General features: G+C 38.3%; 1 protein-coding gene across 1 annotated transcript in view; it reads right to left on the minus strand.

Moving 5' to 3' along the window:
* Nucleotides 1-9,676, minus strand: part of LOC143040162 (uncharacterized) — a 250,044-nt gene that overhangs the window by 75,127 nt on the left and 165,241 nt on the right. The window contains exon 2 of the mRNA XM_076210830.1: nucleotides 7,339-7,454. The gene's annotated coding sequence lies outside the window, so the exon portion shown is untranslated. The remainder of the gene's footprint in view (nucleotides 1-7,338; nucleotides 7,455-9,676) is intronic.

The following is a 9,676-nucleotide window of genomic DNA, read 5'->3' on the forward strand; positions in this document are numbered from 1 at the left end:
CATTATTATAGTTTTTATTTATTATTTTATTATTATTATGATTTTCTTTTTCGCATCCGACCTAGATATGGACCAAAAGGTCTCCTGTCGGCATGCTACGCCTTTGTAATCCTTTGTAACACACAGCCCTTGGAATCCAGTTGACGCAATTTCACTCCATCTCTATTCTGCATTTAATCCCTAATAATTATTACTACTTAACCACATCCTGGCTAGTCAAGCATATAGGGCAAAGGTGGTACCCGTTCCCCAGCTTCAGCCAATTACCTCCTTATAAGCTCCTTAGTTTATACCTCTTTGGCAAAACTAATAGTTAACCTAGTTCGTGAGATACCACCTCATCACATCTTGGCTAGTCAAGCATATAGGGCAAAGGTGGTGTCCGTCCCCCAGATACAGCCAATTACCTCCTGATAAGTTTTTACCTCCTTGGCAAAACTAATAGTTAACCTAGTTCGTGAGATACCACCTCATCACACCCTGGCTAGTCAAGCATATAGGACAAAGGTGTTCCCCGTCCCCCAGATACAGCAAATTACTTCCTGAGAAGCTCCTTATTTTATAGCTCCTTGGTAGAACTAGTTGTTGTTGTCGTTCCCTAGACTGTCTGTCCGAGCAGTCCCGTCTCCTCACGGAATGCTACAGCCGAAAATGGGTTTTCCCCCAAATCCTTTATAGAGTATATGCTGTGTTGTTTGCGTGCATGATTGTGTATAATGCAGTCTTCCATTATGTGTTGTATGGTATGGGGTGAAGTGTTACAACCTGGGCAGCTGTTCTAGTTGTTAACCTAGCTGATGAGATAACTGGGAACTGGTGACCATCATTGTAGAGGCCGTGCGTACTTTCCCAACATTTATCTACCAAATCGTCCCTTGGTGTTTATCTGTCTTAACCCTCGGCTTGACTGACCTGCCACTTCAGGTCCTCTTCAGGTCCTGTGTCTGGTCGACTTCCAGCAGGTCTAGGAGGTCTGTCCGTTTCTCTTCTCTACCTGTCGTCCTTAATAGTCTGTTTATTCAGACCACCTAGATACACGCATTTCCGCTCCTCCCTTTTATCTATTAATTCGTTTATTTATTATTTTCTATTTATCTGTTTTATTATTTTTGTTTATTCTATTTTATCTATTTATTGATTATTTATCTCCGTTTTATTATTTTTGTTTATTCTACCTAGATACACGCATTTCCGCTCCTCCCTTTTATCTATTAATTCATTTATTTATTATTTTCTATTTATCTGTTTTATTATTTTTGTTTATTCTATTTTATCTATTTATTGATTATTTATCTCTCTCTCTCTCTCTCTTTCTATTAAGTTCTCCGGGTCCATTTCTCATTTTGTCGTCAATTCCATCACCAAAACCTCATCACTTACCAATACCTGTGTTTAGAGTTCTACCCTTTCTACCCATGACCCTGCCTTAACCTGTCAAAGACCTTCCCATTACTTCATTATCGAAATTCCTCTGTAACCATTCATTTGCCCCCACATACCTCACGAATACCATAATACCAACCCTCCTTCCGGATTACCTACGCGTCTCACGGTTATCTCCTTGCCTTACCAGACTCTTCCTTTGCGGTTGCTCACGTTCCAGACGGGTTGGTGGCTGTCACGGTCGAAGGGGGAAAGAGGAGAGTTTCGCGCGGTGGCTTTTCTTGAAGCATCGATGTCGCCAGTCTTGGGTGTCGGGTTTAGTTGTGATGCAAAGGACTCGGTGTCTTTGTCTTAGTCTCTGTGTGTGTGTGTATTACTCTCTGTATCTACTTTCTTGCATTTTGCCTGTACCTGTGCCTGGTTTCTTGAATCTTGTTTGTATCTCTTATGTCTGTTTCATGTCTCTGCTCTGTGCCTGGTTTCTTGTATCTTGTTTGTATCTCTTATGTCTGTCTCATGTCTCTGTTCTTTGTATTTGTTTATGTTTGTCTGTCTCTCTGTTTGTGTATCTCTCCCTCCTTTTGTCTCTCCTTCCACTCCCTCCCTCTCTGTCTGTCTGTCTGTCTGTCTGAGAGAAAGAGAGTCATTATGACTGATTAAAGCCCATGTCTCCTATCCAAGTCATATAGTCTAGTCTTGCACCTCTTATCTTTACTTATCTTATTTCTTTTTTCTAAAAAAAAACATTTGACACACATAGATGTGTGTGTGTGTGTGTGTGTGTGTGTGTGTGTGTGTGTGTGTGTGTGTGTGTGTGTGTGTGTGTGTGTGTGTGTGTGTGTGTGTGTGTGCGCGCGCGCGGCGTGGGGGGACAAGTGCGAGCACGCACAGGCAAGAAATACATGCGTTTGCGCAAGTGTACCGTGGAAACAACTATTCATCTGGATAGACCTTTTACAGTCCTTGAAAGTACTGGACATAACACATCATTCCCGCAACTTAGAACAGAGGAAGCAGCAGCGTGACAGAAAAATTCATCAAGAAACCACTTGTTACACTGGAGGTGGTCTGGAATCCCGAGGTCTGGGTCTCAAATGTCCTTGAGCATCTATGTAGGTGTTAGTAATTAATCTATTCAACACTGTGATGTCAAATTTTAACCCAACAAACCTAACTTAAACCACATAGGTCTGGGTCTCAAATGTCCTTGAGCATCTCGACCAAAAATGGATGAATATTTTACAAGAAGGACGTGATATTTATGTAGGTGTTAGTAATTAATCTATTCAACACTGTGATGTCACTTTTTTAACCCAACTAACCTTAACTTAAACCACATAGCCTAACCTAAATCAAACTAAGCTATGTTAACCCACCTAACCTAATTCAACAAAGCCTGTGTTAGAAATACGGAGTAACTGTCCGATAAGCAATTTTCCTTACCCCCACCTAACCTGACTTAACCCAACTCGCTTATTCTATTCAACAAAGTGACGCCAAGCCTTTAACCCAACTAACCTAACTCAGTCCAATCCACTTAGCTTAACCTAAATCAAACTAAGCTATGTTAACCAACCTAACCTAACTTAACCACGCCTGGGTTATAAATATGAAGTAATTGTCCGCTAAGCAATTTCTCGTACTCCCACCTAACCTGGCTTAACCCAGCTTGCTTAATCTAACCAGCTTGTTTAATCTAACCTAACAAAACATGTGTTTAAACAAATGGACGGAGTAATTGCAGCCCATGAAACTAACGATCTTGTGAGCAAATGTCCGTGATCTTGTGAGCAAATGTCCGTGATCTTGTGAGCAAATGTCCGTGATCTTGTGAGCAAATGTCCGTACCCCTTCTCCTCTACCCCACCTCCCGTGTCCTTTGCCAGAAACGAGTCTTTAAGATATGTTGCCACTTTGAGGGGCTAATGGGACCTGGACCATGCCTTGTGATGGGCGATTTATATTCATTTAGCCTCCCCAGTGGTAAAAATCCAGGTCGGGTCAGGTCATCCACGTGAATAATCCTCCTCACTTAACTTCAAAGCGGTCACCTCTTTCCTGTCAGCCACATACCACGCTTTCCTATTCCGTCCATTATAAGAACCTTTTACTAATTTGCAAAGAAAATGAGATGTGTTCTGTATTATAAATTAAGTCCCCTTCCTATTAATCAAAGTAAATTAATGAGAGCAATATTCTGAACCTGTGTTCCATTAACTATTCGTGTGAAAGCTTTGTACCTGGAATATTTTTGTTTTATTTCTTAAGGTCATTTCATGTCAGTTACTCACACCACTGTTATGGTTGTATATGAACTCTACTGCAGAAATTATGTATTATCATTGCCATCGATGACGTCAGAATTGTAAACAAACTTCCCTTCATATTAATGAAAGAACATTTATGGGAAGGAGTCCTGAGCCTGTATTACATTAGTTATAGAAATGCAATGTTTGTTTGTTTTTCTATTTATATAGTTTGATTGTGTGTCAGATTTAACTGTCCCTTCGTACTTCTTTATTCTCTGTTCTTGTTTGTTTTTAGAGAAAGTTAGATAACGTAGATTTAAGTAAATTTAATTTGGAAGTGGGTAGTAACAACTTCGCCAACCGTGTTCCCGCAGTGGCAGTAAGTTGTAGTAGAGTTCGAAGTGTTGAAATGCATTTAAATAAGTGGTTCTTAACCCTTGGGTCGTGACCCAAAATTGGGTCACCAAGGATTTGTGGACTTATTATTTTCCCAATATTTCCAGTGGAAACATTATCAGAGTATTAATCCTGATTGTAGAATTCCTAAGTCATTGTTATCAAAGGTTAAGCAGAACACTGAGACATAGACGATTTAATTGAGACGAAAAAAAAACTACCAAAGTCTATTCTTGGGGGTTCAGAAGAAAGCCCCACCGGAAAAAAACCCCAAAAATGCCTAGGAAAAAGCCCCACTTAGGAAATTCTCTGACGGAAAAAAGCCCCACCTTGACAATACCCAGGCGGAAAAAAACCCCAAAGGATTTGTGAACTTATTATTTTCCCAATATTCCTATTGAAAACATTATCAAAGTATGAATCTTTCTTATAGAATTCATAAGTCATTATTATCAAAGGTTAAACAAAATATTGAGACTTAGACGATTTAATTGAGGCGAAAAAATACCAAGGTCTATTCTTGCCTTGGGTCACCAAGAATTTGTGGACTTTTTATTTTCCCAATATTCCAACTGAAAACATTATCAGAGTATTAATCCTGCCTGTAGAATTCAAAAGTCATTATTATCAAAGACAATTAGACATGGACGATTTAATTGAGGTAAAGAAATAACAAGGTCTACTCTTGCCTTTTAGTGTTTATGAAGGTAAGGGTCTCCACGGTCGATTTGAACAGGATTTTGGGTCGCAGAAAAAAATAATAATAATAATAGCCACTGATTTAGGTAAACACCTAATCAAAATGATGTAATACCTGCCATCTATTTCATTTTGTTTGTTTGTTATCACTTATTTATTATTGTTTATCATTATTTATCTGTTTATTATTATTATTTATTATAAATATTTATCTTATCTAACATTTTTCCGCATGCGACCTAGTTATGGACCCAAAAGTCTCCTGTCGGCATGCTTCGCCTTTGTAATCCTTTATGGATAGGGAGGAAAGAGGGTAGGGGACATGGAACTGCCTGGTTTAGGACTTATGGTCTCTTGCAGTCCATTCCATTCTCATGTTCTTCTGTCCCAGGTATTATTACCGTCACTGGTGGCGACACTATTGCAATCATATCAACATTTTTCTTCCATAGTACGCAAACAAATAAATAGAAAAATAAGATATAAATAATAATAATAACAATAATAATAACAATACTATTGATAAAAATTACAATGAATAACAAAAATAAAGACAAATAAAGATAAAAATAATGACGATAACAACAACAACAACAACCAACGACAACAACAACAACAACAATCATTATTTCCATACTGGGGACCTCAGTATCAAAGAAGACGCGCATACCTGAAGCCTTTCACAGAAGGAATTTTACATTAGGCGTAAGGAATCGTCTATTTCACATACAGCTCCCATGCTTTCTCGTACTGGCTATGAAGTCGAATTACAGATGATGAAGATAGCGATTTCGCTATGCAGATCAATTTTGTGGAATCTGTGATGGTATTCAAAATATCCTATTCAATGTTTAACAATACTTATTCTAATCTAACTTTACTCAATCTGTCTTAATTCATCGAATGGAATCCTTATCAGGCAATACTTATCCTAGTCTAGTCTAACCTACCCTGTAGTAATACTTATCTTAACCTAACCTCACCTTTGGTAATACGTATCTTAATATAACTTAATCTTTAGTAATACCTATCTTAACCTAAGCTAATGAAACTGAACTCAACCCAATCTAAACTATCCTCGATGTACCACAAACATGTCTAAAGACAGGGATGAGATGAGGAAATCAAAGCTAACCTAACCTTCAGTAATACTTATCTAAACCTAACCTAATCCAATCAAACTGAACTCACCTCAATCAACCCTAACTCGACATGACACAAACAGGTCTAAAAGCAAAGAGATAACGAAATGTATAATATATCATCATCCTAATTCACTAAAGCGAGCAAACAACGCCACATAGAAGAAGCCAGAGTGGATTTCGAGCGTGCCCGAAGGAAGTCTGCCATTTGGCACAGCAATTTGGTCGACTTATCCCGGGACATATTGACAGAGGTGTGTGAGGTCCGCCCCGGTCAGGTTCGAGGGTCCAAAGGGAGACACAAGACAGGACTTGCGTGAGGTGGACGTTTGTCCTCGCCGGAGACCTGAAGGACGACCAGGGAATTTGAGAGGATAAGGGTCACGGGGTGGTCGAGGGTACGTGGGGTTGTTCCCCGGTACCTCGGGTCTAACCGCAAAGGACCCTAACAGCAATTCAGCAAAGGACCCAGTCACAAAATTATCTCATTTAGTACCGATGCAGTGTGACGGGTGAGGGTGTCTCTGTGTATGCGTGTGTGTGTGTGTGTGTGTGTGTGTGTGTGTGTGTGTGTGTGTGTGTGTGTGTGTGTGTGTGTGTTTACCTAGTTGTATTTTACAGGAAGGGGAGCTATGCTCGTGGTCACCTGTTTTTGTATCTCGCAAGAACAAGTTTGTTCTTAAATTCTTGTAGGGTGTTTGCGAGTGAGTGAGTGTGTGTGTGTGTGTGTGTGTGTGTGTGTGTGTGTGTGTGTGTGTGTGTGTGTATGTGTGTGTGTGTGCGTGTGCGTGTGTGTGTGCGTTCGTGTGCATTCGTGTGGGGGGAGGCTTCATTCCACGAACTGTACGTGAGTCCTTTGGTGTGGTTATCTGCTTTCACTTCGCTAGACACCCTATAAGGGGGTTGAGGCCATTGGTACTCACATACATGCATACATATATACATACATGCATGCGTACATGCATACATATATACATACATGCATGCGTACATGCATACATATATACATACATGCATGCGTACATGCATACATATATACATACATGCATGCGTACATGCATACACAACCTATACCACTATTGAAATACACGCACAAGTTTCTAAATATAACAAGCATCTTACTCAGCAATAATGATACAACAACAACAACAACAACAACGAAACAACAATAATAATAATAATAATAACAATAATAACAGCAACAACAGTAATAAGAACAGTAATAACAATAATAATTATACCGATGACGATGATAATTACATATTAACAACAATAGCAGTTTATCATTGCTGTCACACACAAAAATCGCTTTAATTACAAATACACTAATGAATCCGAAAATACATTAAATACACAACGAAATACCTTTAGTTAAATCTGGCGAGCCGGAACACTATGCAAACATCCATATACAGAATAATCAACCAAATTACAATCATAACAAGCCAAATTTACAATCATCTACTCACGCTGGGGTTGTGATGGTCCGGTATTTAACGCGCTATGCCCATGTACAGGACGCCGAGGCCGCGCGGGTTCGAATCCTGCGTAGGAAATGGTTCGTTCTTGTATCCTTTTCGAATTTCTGCGGTTAAAGGATTTAGACATCAGTCATATGGTAATTCTTGCAAATGTGGAAAATAAATCAAATTAGGAATGAATCATTGACAAATTATTTATTATTTTTGGTTCATTAAGTAGAAAACAGATTAACATAAATAAGCACAGATAGATCAATAAACATGAATAAAATAATAAACATAAATTAATAGATAAAACAGATAAATTAATAAACATACATAGATTAGTAATCATGAATAAACATGAATGATACAAAAATAATTTATTAACCATAGATGAATAAACAAATTAACACAAATGGACAAATAAATTTAGATTAGCAAATATTGACAAAATCACGTAAACAAAAAGACAAATTAATATAAATTAATATATATATATATATGTGTGTGTGCGTGTATGTGCGTGCGTGTATGTGCGTGCGTGTATATATATATATATATATATATATATATATATATATATGACAAATGATAGAAGAAATGACAGTATAACGAGTCAGCTCTTCGAAAGAATGTACGAGGCTACCGATAAATTTCTTCTAGCCGTCTAGCAAGAAAAAATTATAGCTAAAAAAAAATACCACAGCAAAAATAATAGATAAATAAATAAATAAATTACAAATCACAATTTTTGATAGAAAAATTACACAAAAAATATATAAAAATGAGACGAAAATTAGAATTACACTAAACACGTACAGTTTGCTATGTATAGAGTATAAGTACCGTATACCACATTAAGATTTACCCTACATCATGTGTCTATACTAGGACCTTGCCCCAGATATACCCTCCAAGGCAACACACCCTGTGATCTAGATCTTGCCCCCACGTGTTCCAGAACGCCGCCTAGTGAAAGGTCGAGGCTCTTATTTTCCCTCGGCTAAAAGGCAAATTGGAGGAATTAGACCGAAGCCCCACAATCTTGGGACAACGCTGGAACCACCTGGAGGATGAGTAAAAAAAAAAAGAAAAAAAAAAAAGAAAAAAAAAATCTGCTGCAAATACGCCAAAGCGAAGAGGACAATGAGGAAATTTTGTCTCTGTGTGTATGCATGTATGTATGTATACACGTATGTATGTATATTTGTATGTATATACGTATATATGTACGTATGTATATATGTACGTACGTATGTTTGTATGTATATACGTATGTATGTACGTACGTATGTTTGTATGTATGTATGTATGTTTGTATGTACGTATGTATGTACGTATATGTATACACGTATGTATGTACGTACGTATGTTAGTATGCACGTATGTTTGTATGTGTGTGTGGTCCTCTTTGTGATTGTGTGTATGACTGCCTTCGTGCATGTGCTTGTGTCCACGACTGTGTGTGTGTGTGTGTGTGTGTGTGTGTGTGTGTGTATGTGTGTGTGTGTGTGTGTGTGTGTGTGTGTGTGTGTGTGTGTGTGTGTGTGCGTGCGTGCGTGTGTAAACACGCGTATGGGCCAGCTTTAAGATGTACAATTCCCTAACAAACTGCTTTGCTGGATACAATAAAAGAACTGAACGGACGAGCAATCTGGTCCCCGAAGATCCTATTGGCGAGCTTCATTGGGAACCAGGAATCAAGTGAGATCTGCGTCGAGTTTTACAAAAATATCGAGAAAACGGGATGTTTTGTCCGGGATCTTTTACCCCGGGGATGTTTTGTCCGACACTCATTAATTCACCACCAGAGTTAAGTTACAACAGCTGAATTGTTTACATTAGGATTTAACAGTAGACCGTTAGGTTACAACAGCTGAATTGTTACATTCGGATTTAACAGTAGACCGCATGGAATGACAGAGAAACATAAATTAGGTTACAACAGCTGAATTGTTACAGAAACATAAACAGTAGACCGCATGGAATGTCAGAAACATAAATTAGATTACAACAGCTGAATTGTTACATTCGGATTTAACAGTAGACCGCATGGAATGACAGAGAAACATAAATTAGGTTACAACAGCTGAATTGTTACATTCGGATTTAACAGTAGACCGCATGGAATGACAGAGAAACATAAATTAGGTTACAACAGCTGAATGTTACATTTGGATTAAACAGTAGACCGCATGGCATGACAGAGAAACATAAATTAGGTTACAACAGCTGAATTGTTACATTCGGATTTAACAGTAGACCGCATGGAATGACAGAGAAACATAAATTAAGGTGCTAACCATGAAATATATGCATGGGTTGTATGACAATTGGGAGGAGC

The sequence above is a fragment of the Oratosquilla oratoria genome, chromosome 28 (genome assembly GCF_046742065.1).
Source record: "Oratosquilla oratoria isolate Oo_2021 chromosome 28, ASM4674206v1, whole genome shotgun sequence".
NCBI classification, from domain to species: domain Eukaryota; kingdom Metazoa; phylum Arthropoda; class Malacostraca; order Stomatopoda; family Squillidae; genus Oratosquilla; species Oratosquilla oratoria.